The sequence below is a fragment of the Apium graveolens genome, chromosome 1, assembly GCF_009905375.1.
Source record: "Apium graveolens cultivar Ventura chromosome 1, ASM990537v1, whole genome shotgun sequence".
In the NCBI taxonomy this organism is placed as follows: Eukaryota; Viridiplantae; Streptophyta; class Magnoliopsida; order Apiales; family Apiaceae; genus Apium; species Apium graveolens.
In genome coordinates, this window is record NC_133647.1 from 194,659,243 (window position 1) to 194,682,563 (window position 23,321).

The 23,321-nt window shown below is 41.0% G+C and overlaps 1 non-coding gene across 1 annotated transcript; it reads left to right on the forward strand.

Moving 5' to 3' along the window:
* The first annotated feature begins 16,724 nt into the window (after positions 1–16,724).
* Positions 16,725–16,831, forward strand: LOC141679743 (small nucleolar RNA R71). The gene has a single exon (XR_012558173.1). It is a non-coding gene; the product is annotated as a small nucleolar RNA R71 (small nucleolar RNA).
* Positions 16,832–23,321: the final 6,490 nt, after the last annotated feature.

Consider the following 23,321-nt stretch of genomic DNA (forward strand, 5'->3'; position numbering starts at 1 on the left):
TCTTAGGGCAGGTAGGGCAGAGGAAAATTGCTTCCATTACGGGTTCCTGCAGTGGGATAATATGTTTCCACATAGCTAGTCAATTACAATTTGTTCTAGTAAACCCAGTCACCAAATACTATAAGATTGTCGATGCCCCCCAGATTTCTATCCCTAAATTTGAGATTTTTGGTAGAATCAATGTTGGGTTCTTTTATGACGAGTCAAGCAAGGATCTGAAAATAGTTGAGATTTTGAGATGGGACAACAAATGGGAGAGCTCACCTAGGTATAGGGCGAGCACGATCAAAGCAATGCGCATATACTCTGCAGAATCTGAGATATGGGATTTTATTCCTTTAGAACCAGTTAAACTCCCTAATTACTTTTGTTCAGTGGCCTCGATCTGCCCAGACCAGTTCTTATTTTTATTGATTCGTATGATACGGATCCATGCAAGTCATTCATAGTGGATTTTGGGAGTTATCAGCTGAGGTCAGAGCCTGAATCTGCAAATGGTGAACTTACTGTTGATGGTGTCAGTGTTGATGACGTATGCTGGGTCAATTGGATCGACCAGATTGCGCTCAATGTTAACAAAAAGATATACCTGTTTGATGAAGAACGTGCAATTGGGAGGTGCACACACAAATTCCAGATGATGTTGGGCAACAATCAATCATCTTTATGTTTGCATGGTGGCAATGTCGTGCTAGGCCAAAGATGTAACATCGAAAACGTTCATATATTCAATTTGTCAAGTGGTGAGCTAAAGCAGATTCTCTCGATACCCCCTTCATAATAATTTTTTAATTTTTTTTTGAATAAAAGTTTAAATATTAAATTTTTATTTAGAAAAAAAAATAAAAAATTTATTATGAAACTATAATTTAATGAAATCTTAAAAAGCGTGCCGAAAAATAATGTAGATTATTGGGTAGGACACAGGAAATACGAGACTATGTGTGAAAGTTCGAAATCTTTTATGCAGGAAATTTCATAACTTCTCTTAAGCACTCTCATCTTTTTTACATAAAATTCAACAACAAGAAATGAACACATAATTTCTTTTTGTGGTACGTGCTTTTCATGTATCCTTTTCAAAATTCTTCACTAGCTTAACCCTAAGACTGTTTGCATATAAATATAATCAAGGACGGAACCAGGAATTTAGAATGGGGTAGGCTTGACAAGTCAATCAAGGCTTCACGCGTGTGAGAAAAATAGCAAACAATTCACATATACAACAACTAAAAGAGATAAAATTTGCTCATGAGAAAGAGAATGAATGAGAAAGACTCCATATTTAACTTAAAGGGTATTAGAAATTTGACTCAAATCTTCGGTACTTATAGATATTTAGTTTTTAATTTACTAATTGTTTTGTTAATTTTAGAATTTAAGTTGAACGGGCTGGACAAAAAAATTTAGGATTGGGCTAAATATATAAATGGACTGCTATAGGTTACTATATGCATAACTACTAATTTTTTTCTAAAATTCCTCCTAGGCTTAAGCCCAGGTAAGCCCCCGTACAGTTCTGTCCCTGGATATAATTACAAAAAAATACATGAGCAATTCGTAAATAATAATCGAGCAAATAAATCAAAAATAATTAAAATTGTATTCTTTATAATATATGAGTAATTCGTAAATAATAACTGAGCAAATAAATCGAAAATAATTGAAGGTGGATTCCAGTTATGTACATTCTTCCACAGTTCTATTTTATTATTTATATATATACAAAAAAAGAATCTTTGAGAAAAGGAATATTATGGGCCTTGAGACAATTAATATGAATCTTGCGTCTACCTTAAGGTTGTGTTCACTTGGAAGGAATGGAATGGAACAGGAATGGAATGAGATAGGGAATGGAATGAGGCAGGAATGGAATAGTGATGGAATGGAATGGCCATTCCATTCTTATGTCTATTTGTTCAAAAAATTTCGGGCGGAATGGAATGAAATATTTTATTTTTTTTATTACTTTCATTCCAATTGAATTGATATAACAATGATTTTTTTTATTTTTTTATATAAAATTTGGTTTTATACTAGTTATAATAATTTCACCGTTATAATATCAATCGAGCTAATATCAACCTGACCTTGTTATATTAATATATCAATATTTTAAAGAAAACAAAGATCAACCAATCACTTATTTTGTTTTCGAGAAATGAAATAATTATATTTTAATAGCCAAAATAAAAATTGTACACCAATAATAGAAACTCATAATTTTTACACTAACTTTTGCATTTGCAAAAGGACAGAAGAAGTAAAACAAACCAAAAGTGAAATCAAAAACACCAAATCTAGATATAGAGGGACAAAGGTTACCGCAGTAATGTGAAGACATACAGTTGCATGATTTAAAATACTATGGATTAATGCAAAACAACATCAACAAAACCAGGTTACCGAGTCTAATTTCACAACAAGCAAAACATAGAATAAGTCCAGGAGCCAAGTCTGCCAGCATAAATGAGTACTGAACATGCAAAATAAAGCCAACCATACTTGCCATTATATTTCACCAGAGAAAATAGCATCAACAAGTTTCTTCTTCTCTTCATCTGATGCTCCGAAAAACAATACCATCAAATTCTCGCTATCAGCTATTTTCTTTGCGACCTTAAATTTTTTCACAACATCAATGTCAGAAATCTTTGACAACTCCTCCTTTAGTTTTTCTTTTTTTTCCAACTTCTGACTTTCTGCAGCAATAAGCAATCTTGTGGAGCTCGCAAACTCGGCTGCTATTACTTTAGTAGAACTTGTAAACTCAGCAGCTATCAGTTTTGAAGCGTTATACATTGCTTCAATCATTGGATCAGCATCGACTTTCCTTTTCTTAGAGCCTTTCCGACATGTAGACTCATCAGAATTCTACATCATTGACTCATCATCAGGCAAGTCAGCAAGTGCTTTTTGAGTAGCAGTTTCATCTGCATTAATTTCTTTTTCTGCCTCAAATGCACTCTCAGCATGACGACATGTTGCTCTGTCCTTGCCAAATATTGTTGAGAGATCATCAAAATACGGGAATGACGTGCTCTTCCATTTTGCAGCCCCAGGATGTGCCTTTAAGATAACAGATGACTAGTTACATTAGTAAAAAGATGATAACTATGATAAAAATTACAATCAGCCCTGAACAAAACAAGCAGAAGAATGTATAAAAGCCAAATATAGAAAGCCCCTTTAAAAGAAGCTACTCGGGAACAATAATCTTTAGAGCAAAAGCAGGCAAGAGGGAAGAGAGGCCAAATGGCATCATAATTTTAGATTAGATAAAACTAACTTGGTGGAAATTGCAGACATGGTCAATTATATAATGTGACTAATGTAACCATAAAACACATTTCCCCAGCCAAGCTAGAGGCGTGATCTACCAAAATGGGGTATCCAAAAAAATACTAGAAGATGTTTGGTGTTTCACAGAATTATCATAGAAAGTCACGAGTATTGGAAAAGAAATATCAATTTTAGATCTACCTACTATACTGTAGTGCAAACTGTAATAACCCCAATTTTTGGGAAATTTTGAAACCCTTATGAATAGTGTTTTTGCTGAATGAGAAAACTTTTCATGCCACACTATGTGGGGGTTCTGTTATTGATCTTCTGGGATATTATTAGTACTCTATATGGTATATAAGTGTATGTAAAGATCGTCAGAATCCAATTTCCGAACACTTGGATTTTTCCCGGAAATCCACTAGATACGGAGAGAATTGAGTATAAGGTAACAGGATAAAAAGGATTTAAATTAAAGGATTATAATAGAGGATCATAAAAAGGAATATAATGTATTGAGAAAGGTTAAGAGAACTGATAGGGATAAATAAATTATGATTGTATAATTAAATATTGCATTAATTGTACAAGCTGTGAGCTGCTAGGCCCAATAAAAAGATACATGATACTAAGACCAGAAAGGTTAAGCCTGATGGACCAGATCAGGCCTGATGGAATAAAAAAGGCCTAAAAGCCCTGATTATTAATTAATTTCGTAATTAATTAAGAAGGGAAAAATCAGATGTTGAGAAGAGTCCCGATAAGGATATAAATCCTTAGAGATTAGCCTCAAGGGGACCTAAAAGGATAAGGAATCAGTTTCCTACTATCTAGGACTCCAAAGTCCATTCTAATTATGAGACTTGCCCACCAAGTCTCCTATACCAAGTCCAATTCAAGGACTCCCAACATCTATATAAGGGGCCTCACCCCACAGATCAGAACTACGTTTTTTGGCTTGATTCTCTAATTCACAGAGATACGTAGGCATCTCGTAAAGGCAGATCGAGCCACGAAACACGAGAGCAGCCATTAAAGGCCTTGAGCTCCCGAATCTTAGTAATAAATACAGCAAATAATAACCTTAGTTTTTTATCCATAACATTTGGCGCCGTCTGTGGGAAACGCAACAACAACCATGGCGAGAACACGGAGAACAATTGGAGCTCTAGAGGAAGGAACACCATCAGAGACAACCCAGGTGATTTCATCAACCGTGGAGGTTCCTCCGCATTCAACTTATGCATCTACTCAGGGGGAAGCCCAGACAGGGGCAACTCATCCTCAGCCACAAGGGACAACTCCCCCGACTATTCAAGGTACGAATCCTCAAGTTCAACAAGTACATATACCTGTGAATTCTCGACCCGTCGAGTATGAATATTCAACTATTGTTACTACTAACCCCCCTTATGGGATGCCCCTTCACCCTGAGGTTGGAGGAAGCGGATATGCTGGGTGAAGCGAAGCACGAGGGCAGTCGCCCCCCTATATACGAGGTTTGGGTCCTATCCCTGAGGATCGGGAATTTTCTGGTCCTTACAGTGAAAGAGACTCTGAATCTTCGGATGATGAAGTGGCCCCGAGAAGGAGGCGTCCTGGAAAAGAGCCAATGGCCGATGGAAGGCAACGCCCCCAAAGCACCCCAGGGGCGAATCCCCAAGAAGTGCAGGAAAGGATCAGGACTCATGAGGCTGAAATCCAAAGGCTGAGGCGTGATCTGGAGGCTCACCAGGCCACCAGGCCCCAGATACCTCTTAGAGGGAGAAATCCTCCTCCTGTCATAGACCTGGATGGTCCGGTAAGAAGAAGGGCTGCTGTCCCAAGAACTGATCCAAGCAATCTCCTTCCCCTTGGAGATCCTGATGATCCAACTTCACCCTTCACAGAAGAGATAATGAATGCCCATATCTCGAGGAAATTCAAGATGCCCACTATCAAAGCCTATGATGGCACGGGAGACCCCGCTAATCATGTTAGGACATTCTCTAATGCACTGCTGCTGCAACCCGTGAATGATGCTATAAAGTGTCCGGACTTCCCTCAAACCTTGTCGGGTATGGCTCAAAGATGGTACAGTCGCCTGCCCCCAAATTCTATTGGATCATTCAGAGAATTAAGTCAGGCTTTTATTAAGCAATTCATCAGTGGAAGAGTCCATGAGAAAAGTTCAGCATCTCTTATGAGTCTTGTGCAGGGAGCTAAGGAATCCTTGAGAGATTACCTGAATCGTTTTACAAATGAGGCTTTAAAAGTCCCAGACCTTGATGATAAGGTAGCCATGATAGCACTGCAACAAGGAACCAGGGATGAGTTTTTCAAGATGTCCTTGGCCAAACATCCCCCTGAAAACATGTTGCAACTCCAAGAGAGGGCAGGGAAGTATATCAAGGTTGAAGAAAGCATGAGGAAGACCGTAGTAAGTAATGAGCCCACTGGAGGTAAGAAGCGAAAAACTGATTTAGAATATATTGCAAAGGACAAATATCCTAGAACCGAACAAAACCCTGATTCAACCCCCAAGAAGGGAGGACCTGGGCAAAAGTTCACTGAATACGCTAAGCTTAATGCTCCTAGAAGTCATATTTTGATGGAGATTGAGAAAGACAGAGATGTTCGTTGGCCTAAGCCCTTGAAGGTTGATCCCGCCAAGCTAGATAAGAGCAAGTATTGCAGGTTTCACAAAGATGTTGGCCATGACACCGATGAGTGTAGGCAATTGAAAGATGAAATTGAGTTCCTCATTCGAAAAGGAAGATTGAACAAATACACTGGAGAAGGAGGGGATAGGAATAATAATGGAAGGAAGAACTTTGAGGATCGTAGGAGGGACCAAGACGATCAGGGGCGAAACCCCCAGCCTAGAGGACCAGTTATAAACACCATTTATGGAGGGCCGAGACCTCGAGGGCCTGTGATAAACACGATCTTTGGAGGTCCAACTGCTGCTGGATTGTCCAAATATTCCAGAAAGGCATATACTAGAGAGGTTATACATATTATTGGAGAAGCCCCGAAGAGGGCCAGGACAGAAGTAACATTGGCTTTTGATGATTCCGACCTAGAGGGTGTGAAGTTTCCCCATGACGACCCGCTGGTCATAACACCAATAATAGTAAATAGCCCGGTTAAGAGGGTCCTTGTGGATAATGGTGCTTCTGTGGATATCTTGCTCCATGACACCTTTCTAAGGATGGGGTATAACGACTCTCAGTTGACACCAACCGACATGCCGATATATGGATTTGCTGGAGTAGAATGTCCTGTAGAAGTTCCCTCTGCATGAGATGCTGGCTGTTGAGGCGCTGCTTTTGGAGGCTCTTCCACCCTGGCCTTCTTAGCGACAGGTTCAAACTCCTCTTCGGAAGAATCTTCCTCCTCTCCATCCTTGATCATAACAGCAAGCTTCTCAGTAACACCTCCAAGCTCTGGAACCCGCACAGGGCAAGGAAAGGGGGACTGCTCAAGGACCTCTGGAAACTCATCCTGGATGGCCTCCACAGCAGCATCCCAGCCCTCTTTATAGCTAACCGGGTGAAGAAGGGCATCATGCTCCACCATCAAGTCCTTGAATTCTTGGGTGTCCATCCAGCCATCAAAGGCTTTGTCCTTCTGCGCCTTCAGAATGACATTTTCGGCCCGAGCCGTCTCCAGGTCAGAAGTGGAAGAGGCCAGTCGAGCTTCAAGGGCCTCTATTTTTTGGTTGGCCTCCTTCAGCTTCTTGTTGGCATCTTCCAGGCCAACCTTCCAAGCCTTAGCTTGGTGAATGGCCCCTTGGAAATGGGCGTTAGCCTGCAAGAGAAACAGCGAAAGTTTAGAAAAGAAACATGGAAAGATAAGTACGAAGGGCATAGGTAAAGGACGTACCGTCGCCAGAGCCTGGGCTCCAAATAGCTCATTCCCCTCTAAGTCCTGTTGAAGGACAAAATCTTAATAATCCACCGGGGAGATGGAATGCTTAGACCATTCCTTGGACAGCGTCGTGCTGCCCACAATTGAGTCTTTGCCCCGGATCCCCCAAGCAGGTTGAAAATAGGCCCCTGGCCTCTGCTTGGTGCGCAGAACTTGGCTGGGGCCTTCCTTATCTGGCTCCGTTGCCTGAAGAAGGAACTCGGGGAAGCGGTCACCCAGTCGAGGGTCTTTAAAGATCTTCCCGGCCCTCTTCATCCTGGTTGTCTCCAGGTCCTTCGGCTTGGTAGCCTTTTCAATCTTCTCAGCCACTGCAACAAACAAAGTCAGTTGAAAACCAATGAAATAAAAGTGCAGGAAATAAAGGAGGTAAGAAAGGGAACTTACTTTTCTTATTAACGGGCGAAAGGCCGCGTTCTACCAGGACGGTCTCCCGGATAAGGTCCCAACAATGGGAAGTACCGTTGTCTTGCGTAAGGAGGTTGAAACCTCTAGCCTCCTCCTCAGACAAAGTTATGTCATTTGGGCTCCCGTCCACGGCCAGCCCAAAGGATGATCGAAACAGGGAGCTGTTAGGGCGAAATCATGCACTAATATTCACGCAAGTATACGTGTTCGCAAGTAATATAGAATACTTTCTAGTTCGTTCCCTCAGAGACTCAGACTAAAGTATTGTCTAATTAAACTCACTCACCAATGTATGATTACTTCTCAATGTTAAGATAACACTTAAAATTGTTGATTAAATATTAACTATAATTAACTACTTAATTAACCACTTCTAATTATCAATAATAAAACACTCATGAGATCACAACTTCATTATTACTTCCTTCTATAGCCATTATTATTACCTTTAGCATGTGACAGTGATGATATTAATCGAATAACACGAAACTGATAAAAGCCAACTTTCATTGTACTAATACCATTCTACCAAACATCCACAATTAAGATAGAAGTTGAATAGTCATCAATTATGTTGAGTTCCTATATGTCTACAGAAATTGACAACAAAACGATTTAAGCACAAGTTATTCCTTTTGATTACATAGGGCAAATAAAACTGTTAGAGTTACCCACTAATCATGCACAACGTACATGAACCTATGCTAGCATGGCAAGTTCTAAATCTCAAGATCCACCGTCGCTTCACAAGAGATTAACACCCTATCTTATATGTTCGCGACGCACATAAGACGAATATGCACAACCAATACTAGATATCATGCAATCATCACACACTAAAGTATTAAACAATTAACTAAAGAATTCCATAATAAATCCGTTGCAACCCCATGATCACGATTAGCCCATAATAGAACTTATCGCCATCATGGGTTCATATGAAATCATGATAAACAAACACAAGAAAATAATAACTAAACTAATTATATTAAAACAGAGTACGTCACAAGAGTAAATAAGTCAAAGCAAGAAAACTAGCATCCAACGTTACAACGAAACAAGAATCACAAGAATATATGCTTCCTCTTCATTGCGGTGTGCTAAATCGGTCTTCTTCCTTATCTCCTTCGTTTCTTGCGTAAAACACAATCTAAAACATAATCTCCTTCATTCTCTCTGTGAAAACGTCTCAAATCTACTTATATAATAGTCCCATAAAACTCAGATTACATAAAAGTTGGAAGCCAAACAGAAGTAGAAGTCTAAAATAATTTATCCTTTTCCCCGGCCTTGCGCGGCCGCTCAGCATTTCTGCGCGGGCGCGCAAGGCTGCTGCGCGGCCGCTCAGCATTGCTGCGCGGGCGCGCAGGACCTTACTGGAAAAAATCCAGGTTTGCTCCGTTTCTTCGCCGTAATCTGCCCGTTCTTTTCCTCTCGCAATGGTGAACACATGCCAAGGCTTATTCTTGATGATTCCTCCTCCGAAATGCAACTAATACCCTGAAATGCATAAACACTAGAAAAACGCATCAAATACACAAAATACTTGATTTCAAGACACCAATTTAAGCCATTTTAAGACGTTCTAAGTGGTATAAAATGTCACTTATCACACCCCCAAACTTAAATCGATGCTTGTCCTCAAGCGTCACAGACTCAAAACAAATAAAAATATGCATGAATGCAATCTATATGAAAATGCAACGATCCCCCTTACTACAATTAACCAACCAAATTGTCACGTCTCAACGAATGCAGTTAGACAACTAAAGATCAATAAACTCATGCAAACGGACATACAACCAGAAATGTGGTGTGTGCAAATGCTTAACAGATATGCTTCGGAACTAGACCAATTACTATGACTAGACTATCCTCAAGGCAATCCTACGATTATACAAAGAATAAAAATTCTAGGCACAAAGTGATATACAACACTACAAGAACTCTGGAGCTTACTACGGAATCGTGCTTTTTATTTACAACTCAAATGCTTATTTGACCGTGCAATGAGTGAGGTCCACAAAAGACTTATACAATGGTATCCATGTAACGAGCGTTAGGTTAGCGGATCCCAGACTCTAAAAGCCTTAGGTCACTAGGCACAAAGTCCCCTAAGAACTTAATAACTCGAATACCAAAGAGCCCACTCTTGATCAATTATGCAAATTTTTATTTATTTTTTTTCTTCTGAGCAAGTGCGTTTCGCTCCATCTTGCTCAACCCTAGACTACTCGCATAACATGCGAGCCGGCTACTAGCCATTTGACGTCTAGCCACAACTAGCAACAAATTCCATTTTTACTCCATTTTTTTTTTCTTTTTCATGCCTTTACCACTAAGAACCTATTATCAAATTCTAAGCATAATAAATAGATTATCCTCTAAAATAATCAGATCATAATAACAATCTAGCCCTTAAGTATTCTCTAAGACTTAGTGAAACTACAAGTGCTTCTAGCATGCATATCAACCTACACAACTTAATATCACTTTAATGCTATCACTACACTCGCATCAATATCACAATTCAGTCGATAAATCATTGCAAAAGGGATCATGGTATATGCATGAGCTATATGACATGACAAACAAATAAAGCTATATAAAAAAACTATATGGCAAAAATTATGCAACTATATGAACTAACTATCATGAATATGCAGCTATATGACACACAGAAAATATTCCTTAACTACCACCCCCAAACTTAAAATCTTCACTGTCCCCAGTGAAGGTAGTAGAAAGGAACACAGAGTATACCTACTCAGAGTCATCATCATCATCACCCTCAGTGGGTGGAGTATCAGGCGGCGGGTATGCAGAGTCCTCACCAAAAACTGGCCACTGGATATCAGCTCCAAGGCCTCGAAAAGCAGTCCCTAACGCAAGAGTGAGCTCCTGAGCAAACCTGCTCTGCGTCTCATACATGGCATCCATCCGCCGTGAAAGCCTCCTATACTGGGCATCACCCATCCCAGCGCCCTCCTGAGCTCTCGAAGAACCAGCCTCACCACGCCCTGGCCTAGCCATAGTAGCACCTCGTGCTGGACGTCCTCCTGGAAGACGATAACCCAGCCCATGCTCCTCAGGCTCACCACCGGTCTACTCCTGCATCCCATTCAGAGTGCCAGAATCTATCAGAGCTGCTGGCAACTGTAACTGCTCATGAGCCGGCCAGTTCACTCCTACTGCTCGGTATAGCTTCGTAATCGTGGATGCATAAGGGATGTTCATATGCTTTGCTCCCCTCAAAAACTTCAGAATTCCTTGGTAGATAAACTCACCAAGGTCCACATAGTATTCCTCATTCAGAAATCCCCACAACAACTGTGCTCTCTCAACTGTGACCTCGTGTGCATGTGAAGAAGGCAAAATATTAGCACATATAAATGCATTCCATGCACGGGCATACCTGTTCATGGCGATCGCCGGAAAGTGACGACACTCATTATTGGCTGGACTGCGGTTCCAAACTGTGCCCGGTCGACAGAGAGTCGCACAAATCAAATCCAAGTCAAAATCCTCAGCAGTCTTTTCATTCCAGTTCTCCTCCTCGGGCTTCCTCTCTCGCTGTCCAATCACACGGCGAATCGCCGCGGGATGATAATCAACCGTCAGCCCATGGACTACAGAAAACCCATTCTTTTCAGCCTTCGCGTTCGCGTAGAACTCGCGAACAACACTCATCGGTACTGCTTCGGGTGACTCACAAAAAGCTATCCACCCCTTCTCTGCAATCATGGGCAACAACTCACCATCCCTCCCTGATGGTAAAAACCCCCTCTCCTTCAGAATTGGCTTCCCCAACAGCCTAGTGTACTCCTCCTCCGCAGCTCTGTCAGTTAACCGAGGCCTTGCAGCAGTACCCCTTGATGAATCAGCAGTAGGAACTGTGCTGCTGCTGTCAATAGTGCGTGCTCTCTTGGGTGCCATTGATTTGTGAATAAAAGTGTGTAAGAACTGATTTTTGATGTTTATGAGAGGGTTTAAGTGTAGGAAGTTTGTGGGAGATATGTAGGATAGGTGTATGTATATATAGGGTGTGGAGTAGGTTAAATTAGATTAGGAGTGGGGTTGAGGGGTAAAATCATGGGGTAATGGGAAAAGAATTCGTGGGTTTATGGGCTGTGATGGGTTTTTGTGTTTTTGTTTTTTTTTTTTTCTGAACTGCAAAAAAAAAAAAAAATTCTGGAACTCGACCCCTGCGCGGCCGCTCAGCATTTCTGCGCGGGCGCGCAGAGGGTCTCTGGAAAAAAAAAATTCAGCCCCTTTTTTCTAATTTTTTTGTGTTTTTGGATAGGTTATTAACTTCTAAGGGTTCCTGTAACAACAATTCATGGGTTGCCTCCCACGCAGCGCTTCTTTTTCGTCATTAGCTTGACGTTCCGTACCTTTCTTAAGTAGTCAACAAAATGGCACTAACCACCTCTCGGTTTGCCATGTCCCCATAGTAGTGCTTCAACCGCTGACCGTTAACCTTGAATGCTTGGTCCGAATCATTCTCAAAAATTTCCACCGCTCCATGTGCAAACACAGTTTTGACAATAAAAGGTCCAGACCACCTTGATTTCAACTTCCCAGGAAAAAGTCGGAGCCGAGAGTTGAATAACAGAACCTGTTGCCCTGGCACAAATAACTTAGGATGTAGCTTCCTATCGTGCCACCTCTTCACCTTTTCCTTATACATTTTGTTATTCTCGTACGCTTGAAGTCGAAATTCATCAAGTTCATTAAGCTGAAGCATTCTTTTCTTACCAGCTGCATCTAAATCCAGGTTCAATTTCTTCAATGCCCAGTAGGACTTATGCTCAAGCTCCGCCGGTAGATGACATCCCTTACCGTACACCAACTGAAACGGTGACATCCCAAGTGGAGTTTTGTATGCTGTTCTGTAAGCCCAAACAGCTTCATCGAGCTTTAAAGACCAATCCTTCCTTGACGGACAAACAACCTTCTCTAGAATGCGCTTTATCTCTCTGTTAGACACTTCCGCTTGACCATTTGTTTGCGGATGATAGGCAGTAGCTACTCGATGATTCACATTATAACGCTGCATCATAGAAGTGAACTTACGGTTGCAAAAATGCGATCCTTCATCACTTATGATTACCCGAGGTGTTCCAAACCTTGTGAAAATTTGCTTATGAAGAAAATTTAGCACTGCCTTTGCATCATTTGTCGGTAAAGCTTTAACTTCGACCCATTTTGAGACATAATCGACTGCCAGCAAGATGTACTGATTATTGCAAGACGAGATAAAAGGCCCCATGAAATCGATTCCCCACACATCAAAGACCTCGACTTCAAGCATCACATTTAATGGCATCTCATCCTTCCTTGACAAATTTCCCACTCTTTGGCAACGATCGCACCTTAAAACAAACTGATGAGCATCCTTGAACAAAGTAGGCCAGAAAAAACCTGCTTGAAGAATACGAGCTGCCGTCTTCTCACCTCTATAGTGTCCACCATAAACCGTGGAATGGCAGTCTCGTAATATCCCCTCCGTCTCACAGAACGGGATACATCTCCTGATGATCTGATCAGCTCCCTGTCTAAACAAATATGGTTCATCCCACATATACCACTTCACCTCATGCAGAAACTTCTTCTTTTGAGCGGATGTCAAATTAAGCGGCATTATATTGTTGACAAGATAATTTACAATATCTGCAAACCATGGTTCTTCCTCCTGAATTGCAAATAACTGCTCATCCGGAAAAGATTCATTGATTAACGTCCTATCTTGTGAAGTAGAATCGGGATTCTCCAACCTAGAGAGATGGTCAGCTACTTGATTCTCGGTACCTTTTCTATCTTTGATCTCTAACTCAAATTCCTGAAGTAAAAGCACCCAACGAATGAGTCTCGGCTTCAAATCCTTCTTAGAAACCAGATAGCGAATAGCTGCATGATCAATGAATACTGTCACTTTCGTACCAAGCAGATAAGATCGAAATTTCTCAAAGCCAAAGACTATAGCCAAAAGCTCATTCTCAGTAGTGGTGTAGTTCAATTGGGCACCATTTAAAGTCTTACTCGCATAGTAGACCACATGGAAGAGATTTTTCTTGCGCTGTCCCAGAACTGCTCATACCGCATAGTCACTCGCATCACACATCATCTCAAACGGTTCTGTCCAATCTGGTGCTGTAATAACTGGTGCCGTGATCAAACTCTCCTTGAGAGTCTCGAATGCTGCCAAACATTCATCATCAAATTTGAAAGGCACATCTTTCTCAAGTAAATTGCACAACGGCTTAGATATCTTTGAAAAGTCCTTGATGAATTGCCGATAAAAACCCGCATGACCAAGAAAACTACGGATTCCTTTCACAGAATTGGGTGGGGGAAGATTTTCAATGACTCCCACCTTGGCCTTGTCCACCTCCAGACCCTTGCTAGAGACCTTATGCCCAAGGATAATGCCTTCACGCACCATAAAATGACATTTCTCCCAATTAAGCACCAAATTAGTTTCCACGCATCTTTTGAGTACGGCGCGCAGATTATTCAAACATTCATCATATGAGTGTCCAAAGACGGAGAAGTCATCCATGAACACTTCGACGTTATTTCCGAATATAGCCATCATACATCTCTGAAAGGTGGCCGGGGCGCCACATAACCCAAACGAAACTCTACGAAAAGCAAATGTGCCAAATGGACAAGTGAAGGTAGTCTTTTCCTGATCCTCTGGTGCAATACAAATCTGATTATACCCGGAATAACCATCCAGAAGACAAAAATACTCATGTCCCGCCAATCTGTCAAGCATTTGATCAATGAATGGGAGAGGGAAGTGATCCTTCCTTGTGGCTTTGTTCAATTTTCTATAATCCATGCATATTCTCCATCCTGTAACTGTTCGAGTAGGGATGAGCTCATTCTTTTCATTTGCGACCACAGTGATACCTCCTTTCTTAGGTACACATTGCACGGGGCTCACCCACGAGCTGTCAGAAATAGGATAAATGATGCCTGCATCTAGCCATTTCAAAATTTCTTTCTTCACCACCTCCTTCATGATCGGGTTCAGTCTTCGCTGCTGTTCCACAGTTGGCTTACTACCTTCCTCTAGCAGAATTTTATGCATACAATATGAAGGACTTATCCCCTTGATGTCTGCTATGGTCCATCCTATAGCCGATTTGAATTCTCTCAAAATCCTTAAGAGCTTGTCTTCCTCACTACCTGAAAGGTCAGCTGAAATAATAACAGGTAATGTAGATGAATCACCTAAAAAAGCATACCTCAAGTTTTCAGGTAATGGTTTGAGCTCCAAGGTAGGTGCTTCCTCTATTGATGGTTTGAGCTTCCCTTCAGCATTCTTAAGGTCAGAAGTACCAAGAGATTCAAATGGTATGTCGAGCTTTTGCTTCCATGGAGAAGCGTTCAGATATTGTAATTGCTCGTTGCTATCTTCATCATCGCTGTCAAAATCCCCCACTAAGGCCTTTTCCAATGCATCAGACATTAGCATGTGATCGAGTTCTGAAGTAACCGCAGAGTCAATCACATCCACTTTTAAGCACTCCTCATCTTCTGTAGGGAATTTCATTGCCTTGAATACGTTGAAGGTCACATCCTGATCTTGGACCCGCATAGTAAGTTCCCCTTTTTGCACATCTATCAAAGTACGGCCAGTAGCCAAGAAAGGCCTCCCCAAGATTATGGGAATCTTCTTATCTTCCTCAAAATCCAGAATAACAAAATCTGCAGGAAAGAAGAGCTTATCCACCTTGACGAGCACATCCTCAACTATGCCCCTTGGGTAAGTAATGGAACGGACAGCCAATTGTAGCGACATGTATGTGGGTTTTGGATCAGGCAGATCCAGCTTTTTAAAGATCGACAACGGCATCAGATTAATGCTTGCTCCCAAATCACAAAGGCACTTGTCAAAAGTTAGATTGCCAATGGTGCAAGGAATGGTGAAGCTTCCTGGATCTTTCAGTTTTGGTGGTAACTTTTGCTGCAGAACAGCGCTGCATTCTTCCGTGAGAGCAACGGTTTCAAGGTCATCCAGTTTCACCTTCCTTGAAAGAATAGTCTTCATAAACTTCGCATAACTAGGCATTTGTTCCAGAGCCTCAGCGAAAGGTATATTGATGTGAAGTTTCTTGAACACCTCCAGAAACTTCCCGAACTGTCTATCCAGCTTTTGTTGCTGCAATCTCTTAGGGAAAGGTGGTGGAGGATAGAGCTGTTTCTCCCCTGTATTAGCCTCAGGCAGAGTGTGTTCAACAGTAGTCTTCCTTGGTTCCGCCGTTTTCTCCTTTTGCTTAGATTCTTCATCTCTAACTTCAGCTTCGACTTCTTTTGCCTTTTCAGCATCAGCTACTTTTCCAGACCTTAAGGTGATAGCCTTGACTTGCTCTTTAGCTTCCTTCCTGCCTGGTACTTCCGTGTCACTGGGAAGAGTGCCAGGTTGATGATTGAGCACTGCATTGGCTAATTGACCGATTTGATTTTCCAAGGTCTTGATAGAAACCGCCTGACTCTTGCACAACAGTTTAAGTTCCTCAAAATCAGCACTAGTAGGTGCAGCTGCACTTCCCTGTTGAGGATACGATTGCCTTGTAGCATACTGCTGTGGTTGCTGGAATCCAGGTGGGTTAAACTGTTTACTCACTCCTTGCTGATATGGTGGCTGAATAGCATTCTGATTATTCCCCCAGCTGAAATTTGGATGATTTCTGTTGTTAGGATGATAGGTCGCTGGCACAGGCTGTTGTTGTCGCTGATAATTATTCACATACTGAACAGATTCGTTGACAAGAGAACACTGATCCGTAGCATGAGAACCTGCACAAAGCTCACAAACCATAGTTATTTGATTAACTCCATACGTAGCCAAAGAATCAACCTTCATTGATAGCGCTTGGAGCTGGGCTGCAATAGCGGTGGCTGCATCAACTTCCAGAATACCTGCTACCTTACCTGACGTCATCCTCTGAGTTGGGTTTTGATACTCATTTGCAGCCATTGTCTCTATAAGATTATACGCCTCAGTATAGCTTTTAGCCCATAAGGCTCCTCCAGCTGCTGCATCGAGCATGGGCCGAGATTGGGCCCCCAAACCATTATAAAAACCAGTGATTACCATCCAATCCGGCATTCCATGATGTGGACATTTTCTCAACATTTCCTTGTAGCGTTCCCAAGCCTCGCACATAGATTCTGTAGGTTGCTGCGCAAACTGAGTAAGAGCACTCCTCATAGCAGCAGTCTTTGCCATTGGATAAAACTTCACCAGAAACTTTTGCACAAGATCTTGCCACGTAGTGATGGACCCAGCTGGTTCAGAATGTAACCAGTCTTTAGCCTTATCCCTCAGTGAGAATGGGAAAAGCCTCAACGTGATAGCCTCATCAGTCACGCCATTATACTTAAAAGTGCTGCAGATCTCGACAAAATTTCTTATGTGCATGTTGGGGTCTTCAGTTGCCGCTCCTCCAAAAGAAACAGAATTCTGCACCATCTGAATAGTGCCCGGCTTGATTTCAAAGGTGTTAGCTTGAATAGCCGGATGAAGGATGCTTGACTGAATATCATCAATTTTAGGCCGAGAAAAATCCATAAGAGCTGGATCAGCTTGAACAATACGATCTCCCATGTTTACTGGTTCTTTCTGCTCAGTTCCTGAATCCGAATCCTCAAAATCTAACTTCTTCGGAATATCAAGAACTTCGTCTGTCTCCTCAGCTGTATCTAAAGTCCTCTTGCGAGCACGAGAACGAGTTTGCATAAACGCTTGCTAAAGTACCTGAAACACAACCAAAAAGAGTAAGTAACTACTACGTCCTAATCACTGAGTCCTAATGACCAATGATGGTAAGTACATAAACTAAACAAATACGCCGAGTCCCCGGCAGCGGCGCCAAAAACTTGTTAGGGCGAAATCAAGCACTAATATTCACGCAAGTATACGCGTTCGCAAGTAATATAGAATACTTTCTAGTTCGTTCCCTCAGAGACTCAGACTAAAGTATTGTCTAATTAAACTCACTCACCAATGTATGATTACTTCTCAATGTTAAGATAACACTTAAAATTGTTGATTAAATATTAACTATAATTAACTACTTAATTAACCACTTCTAATTATCAATAATAAAACACTCATGAGATCACAACTTCATTATTACTTCCTTCTATAGCCATTATTATTACCTTTAGCATGTGACAGTGATGATATTAATCGAATAACACGAAACTGATAAAAGCCAACTTTCATTGTACTAATACCATTCTACCAAACATCCACAATTAAGATAGAAGTTGAATAGTCATCAATTATGTTGAGTTCATAAATTGACAACAAAACGATTTAAGCACAAGTTATTCCTTTTGATTACATAGGGCAAATAAAACTGTTAGAGTTACCCACTAATCATGCACAACGTACATGAACCTATGCTAGCATGGCAAGTTCTAAATCTCAAGATCCACCGTCGCTTCACAAGAGATTAACACCCTATCTTATATGTTCGCGACACACATAAGACGAATATGCACAACCAATACTAGATATCATGCAATCATCACACACTAAAGTATTAAACAATTAACTAAAGAATTCCATAATAAATCCGTTGCAACTCCATGATCACGATTAGCCCATAATAGAACTTATCGCCATCATGGGTTCATATGAAATCATGATAAACAAACACAAGAAAATAATAACTAAACTAATTATATTAAAATAGAGTACGTCACAAGAGTAAATAAGTCAAAGCAAGAAAACTAGCATCCAACGTTACAACGAAACAAGAATCACAAGAATATATGCTTCCTCTTCGTTGCGGTGTGCTAAATCGGTCTTCTTCCTTATCTCCTTCGCTTCTTGCGTAAAACACAATCTAAAACATAATCTCCTTCATTCTCTCTGTGAAAACGTCTCAAATCTACTTATATAATAGTCCCATAAAACTCAGATTACATAAAAGTTGGAAGCCAAACAGAAGTAGAAGTCTAAAATAATTTATCCTTTTCCCCGACCCTGCGCGGCCGCTCAGCATTTCTGCGTGGGCGCGCAAGGCTGCTGCACGGCCGCTCAGCATTGCTGCGCGGGCGCGCAGGACCTTACTGGAAAAAATCCAGGTTTGCTCCGTTTCTTCGTCGTAATCTGCCCGTTCTTTTCCTCTCGCAATGGTGAACACATGCCAAGGCTTATTCTTGATGATTTCTCCTCCGAAATGCAACTAATACCCTGAAATGCATAAACACTAGAAAAATGCATCAAATACACAAAATACTTGATTTCAAGACACCAATTTAAGCCATTTTAAGACGTTCTAAGTGGTATAAAATGCCACTTATCAAGAGCCCCAATCTCCACCTTCCCAAATAACAAACAAAAAATCTTTCTTCCACCCCAAATTGTTGTCAGGGATGGACTTCCCATTCACGATATGGGGGATAGTGGGGCGCTGGTTGATAGAAACCCAACCCGGACTTTTATCAGGGCTGTTTTTGAACTGAAAAATCTTCCTGAAGACAGCAACAGAAGTGGGGACGTTGTGCTTGGCGCATTACGACAGATAGCACAGAATCAACCTCCAGGAATTAGGGGAAAGTTGGCAAGGGCTGATGCCCACATCAGCCAGTAGCAAAGGAATGAATGGATGAAAAGGGAGTCTAATACCTGCCCTTAGAGTATCCCTATAGACGCATAGCGCGTCCTTCTTCCACTGACAGGCCCTGTCGGCCGGACCCGCAAGAACCAGCTTAAAAGGCTCCTTGATTTTGAAGCAGCTGCTCAACTTTTCCAGCTCCTTGGGATCCCGTAAAGTACTGATATGATCGTGCATGTCCAGATGCACATCAGACGGATACTCGTCCCCTCGAGTGTTGATCATGTCGATTAAGGAAGTATACCTCGATCGAATAGGAAAATCGTTGGACTTTCTAGCCACGTTCATCTTGGCCAAGCGAGTCATTCTTTTGTCAGCCATCTGAAAAAAGTAAGGGGCACGTAAATAGGCTATCTTAAAATGGCACACAATGGAAAATAGACACGAAAAGCAAAGGGAGGAATCTTACCTGAAGAAGCGCTCCTGAAAAAGGCTTTGAGCTCCGACTTGCTGTTATTCCTCTGAGAATCTTAGCAGGAAGATAAAGAAGAAAACTAAGAAATGAGAAAGTGAGGAGTAATAGCATTTCCTCATTCCTTTATATAAGAAGAAAAGGAAGTTGAAGGGACGAAAAGCCCATTGAGAACAAAAGCCCATAGGAAAAAGCCCAGAAAAAAGAATATTCCAGAATATTCCTAGGAATTCTAGAGCATTCTAAACAGGGTGTATTAAGCCCGGATCAATAAAAGAGGCCCAATAAGATTTGAAAAGGCCCAATAAGATTTGAAAAGGCCCAATAAGATTTGGAAAAGCCCAATAATAGAGGCTCAGTAAAATTTAATAAGGCCCAACAAAAAAGGCCAGGCCCAAATCCAATTAGGATTTGTAAAATACAATGCCCTAAATTAAAGCTAAATAAAGAAGGCTAGTGAAAGACCAGGAACCAGGTCGAAATCCAGGTCGTGAATCTTGCCCGAAATCTTTCGAACAGACACCCGAAAATAATGGGTAAAAAAGACCAGAATCCAGGTCGAATTCCAGGTCGTGAATCCTGCCCGAAATCTTTCGAGCAGACACCCGAAAATAGCTGGAATAACGGGACTGAATTGAGGTCGAAGCTTCGACCAGGAATGAGGTCGAATAAACCAAGCATCTTTCAAAAAATGGGGATTAAAAACCCAGGTCAAAGTTCGACTAGGATCCTGGTCGAATTCCAGGTCGTGGATCCTAGTCGAAATCCTTCGACCAGGAAGCAAAAAAACCAAAGAATTTTCGAACAGGATTCAGGTCGAAATATCGACTAGAATCCTAGTCGAAATCCTAGTCGATAGGCTCATGACAAGAAGCTAAAAAAAGGTAGAATTTTCGACCTAGATCCAAGTCGAATTTTCGACTAGGATCCTGGTCGAATTCCAGGTCCTAGATCCAGGTCGAAATTTCGACTAGGATCCTGGTCGAATTCCAGGTCGTGGATCCTAGTCGAATTCCTTCGACCAGGATGGCAAGGCTGACCCCTATTTTCGACTAGGATCCAGGTCGAAATTTCGACTAGGATCCTGGTCGAAAAAGGGCTGGAAATCTGAAAAATAGGGAAAATTCCAGAAAATTAGGGAAAATCCCAGAAAATTAGGGAGAATCCCAGAAAATTAGGGAAAATCCCAGAAAATTAGGGGAAAATCCCAGAAAATTAGGGAAAATCCCAGAAAATTAGGGTAAAATCCAGAAAATAAGGGAAAAATCCCGGAAATAAGGGAAAAATTCCTGGAAATTAAGATAATTCCTGAATAAAAGGAAAAATTCATTGTAAATGTGTAGGTCGCTCCACACTTTACGGAAAAACGAAACCCTGTAAGGGAACGAATAGACTTAACTTCTGCGAAACCTAATCAATGTTTCCCAGAAGTTGGGGGGCAAATGATAGGGATAAATAAATTATGATTGTATAATTAAATACTGCATTAATTGTACAAGCTGTGAGCTGCTAGGCCCAATAAAAAGATACATGATACTCAGACCAGAAAGGTTAAGCCTGATGGACCAGATCAGGCCTGATGGAATAAAAAAGGCCCAAAAGCCCTGATTATTAATTAATTTCGTAATTAATTAAGAAGGGAAAAATCAGATGTTGAGAAGAGTCCCGATAAGGATATAAATCCTTAGAGATTAGCCTCAAGAGGACCTAAAAGGATAAGGAATCAGTTTCCTACTATCTAGGACTCCAAAGTCCATTCTAATTATGAGACTTGCCCACCAAGTCTCCTATACCAAGTCCAATTCAAGGACTCCCAACATCTATATAAGGGGCCTCACCCCACAGATCAGAACTACATTTTTTGGCTTGATTCTCTAATTCACAGAGATACGTTGGCATCTCGTAAAGGCAGATCGAGCCACGAAACACGAGAGCAGCCATTAAAGGCCTTGAGCTCCCGAATCTTAGTAATAAATACAGCAAATAATAACCTTAGTTTTTTATCCATAACAGGAACCTAAGTAATAAGATCCCGGGTATGATCCCTCAAACGATAAACGATAAACGAAAATGAAAGTTAAGCGAACCGTATAACAGATCAGCGGTCATTAGGCAAACGATTAGGAAGTTAAGCAAAGGGATTAGAGGGAGTGATGTCACCCAACCAATGAGAGGAGGACAAGGAGGGAAAGATGACATCACAACATGACACAAGCATGACATGGGAAGGAAGGAGGTGTGGTTGAATGAGAACCACACAAATTCAAGGGCAACAAGGTAATTGACTAAATCAAACACAAAAACAAGTCAACCAAGCCAAGCAAAATCATTTTTCATCAAAATCAAAAAGAACCAAGGCTTTGTTCTTGAGAGCTCTCGGCTTTTTACTATTCAAAAGGCAAGGAAATTCAAAAATCAAAGATCCAAGCTTCCTAAATTGGTGAGTTAATTCCCTAATCATCTTCATGCTTAGTTAGGGCTATATCATGAGTTTAAGCCATCAATTCCTTCTCCATCTTCTTCATTTAATCAAAGAAGAAGACTATGAATAGTGTTTTCAAGTTTTTAACTTGAAATTTTTCTTGTTTTCCTTGAAGATCCAAGCATTCCTAAGACTTCTCAAAGCTTCTTAAGGCTTCCTAGCTCCTCCCACCACTTCAAGGAAGGTATATCATCTCCAAACCCTAGATTTCTATGTATTATAAGATGATTTTGATTAGTAGGGTGATATTGTAGCTTGTTGTTGTGATTAGAGTTTGGGATTTGAAATGGTAGTGAAATGGAATGGTAAATGTTGTGGTTTTGATTAAAAGAACTTAAGTATGATTAAAGTTAAGCTTAGGCATAAGTATGAATGTTAAAATTGAATTGGTTGGGGTTGTTATGATGTGATAAGGATGGATGTTGGTTGTATGTTGGATTTGAGGTTGAATTGGGTTGGTTTTGAATGGTTTAAAATTTGAAAATCGCGTAAACATAGCCGTCGTAACGTCCGATTTTCTTTGGACTGTTTTTGTGCATAACATTAGGACCCGAGAACCCCCTGCTAGATTATGACCACTGCCATGTTTAGATAGCTCATGTTACGAGCTTCGTTTTGATATGTGGTTCGTTCGATTCCGATGCACGGTTTAGGAGAAACGACCGTTTCAAGTAACGGCGTTTCGCGAACGAAACTTTTCCCCTCGCCTTACTTTGAAACAAAGGTTAAAGACCAAAAAGGACTAATTGAAGTATGAAACATTTATGGTAAGTGTGTTAGGCAGTTGGTAAGACACTCGCGAAGGAATCGCCTTAAAACTCGTAAAGGTTAAATTATTAAAAAAATGGTGGAGCCGAGGGTACTCGAGTGACTTAAGCGAATCAGTAAGCGCAAAACAAGCATTAGAGTCTAAGTTAGTTAAAGTATAGATTTACAAGTGACTTTGGTTTAATTCCAACTTACTTGTTGTTTATAGGTTACCAAACTCGTCCTGGGCCTTTTATCACCCCAAGTCGCTCAGGCAAGTTTTCTAACCGTTATAACTGTTGTTGTGATGTATATATGTATATGCATTATCTTGCGATAGATGCATGTTGGTTAATTAGCAAATGTTGCAATATATTGAAGCATGCTGCTATGGTATATATATGCATGCCTGTTTCGTATTCTTTCCATATAT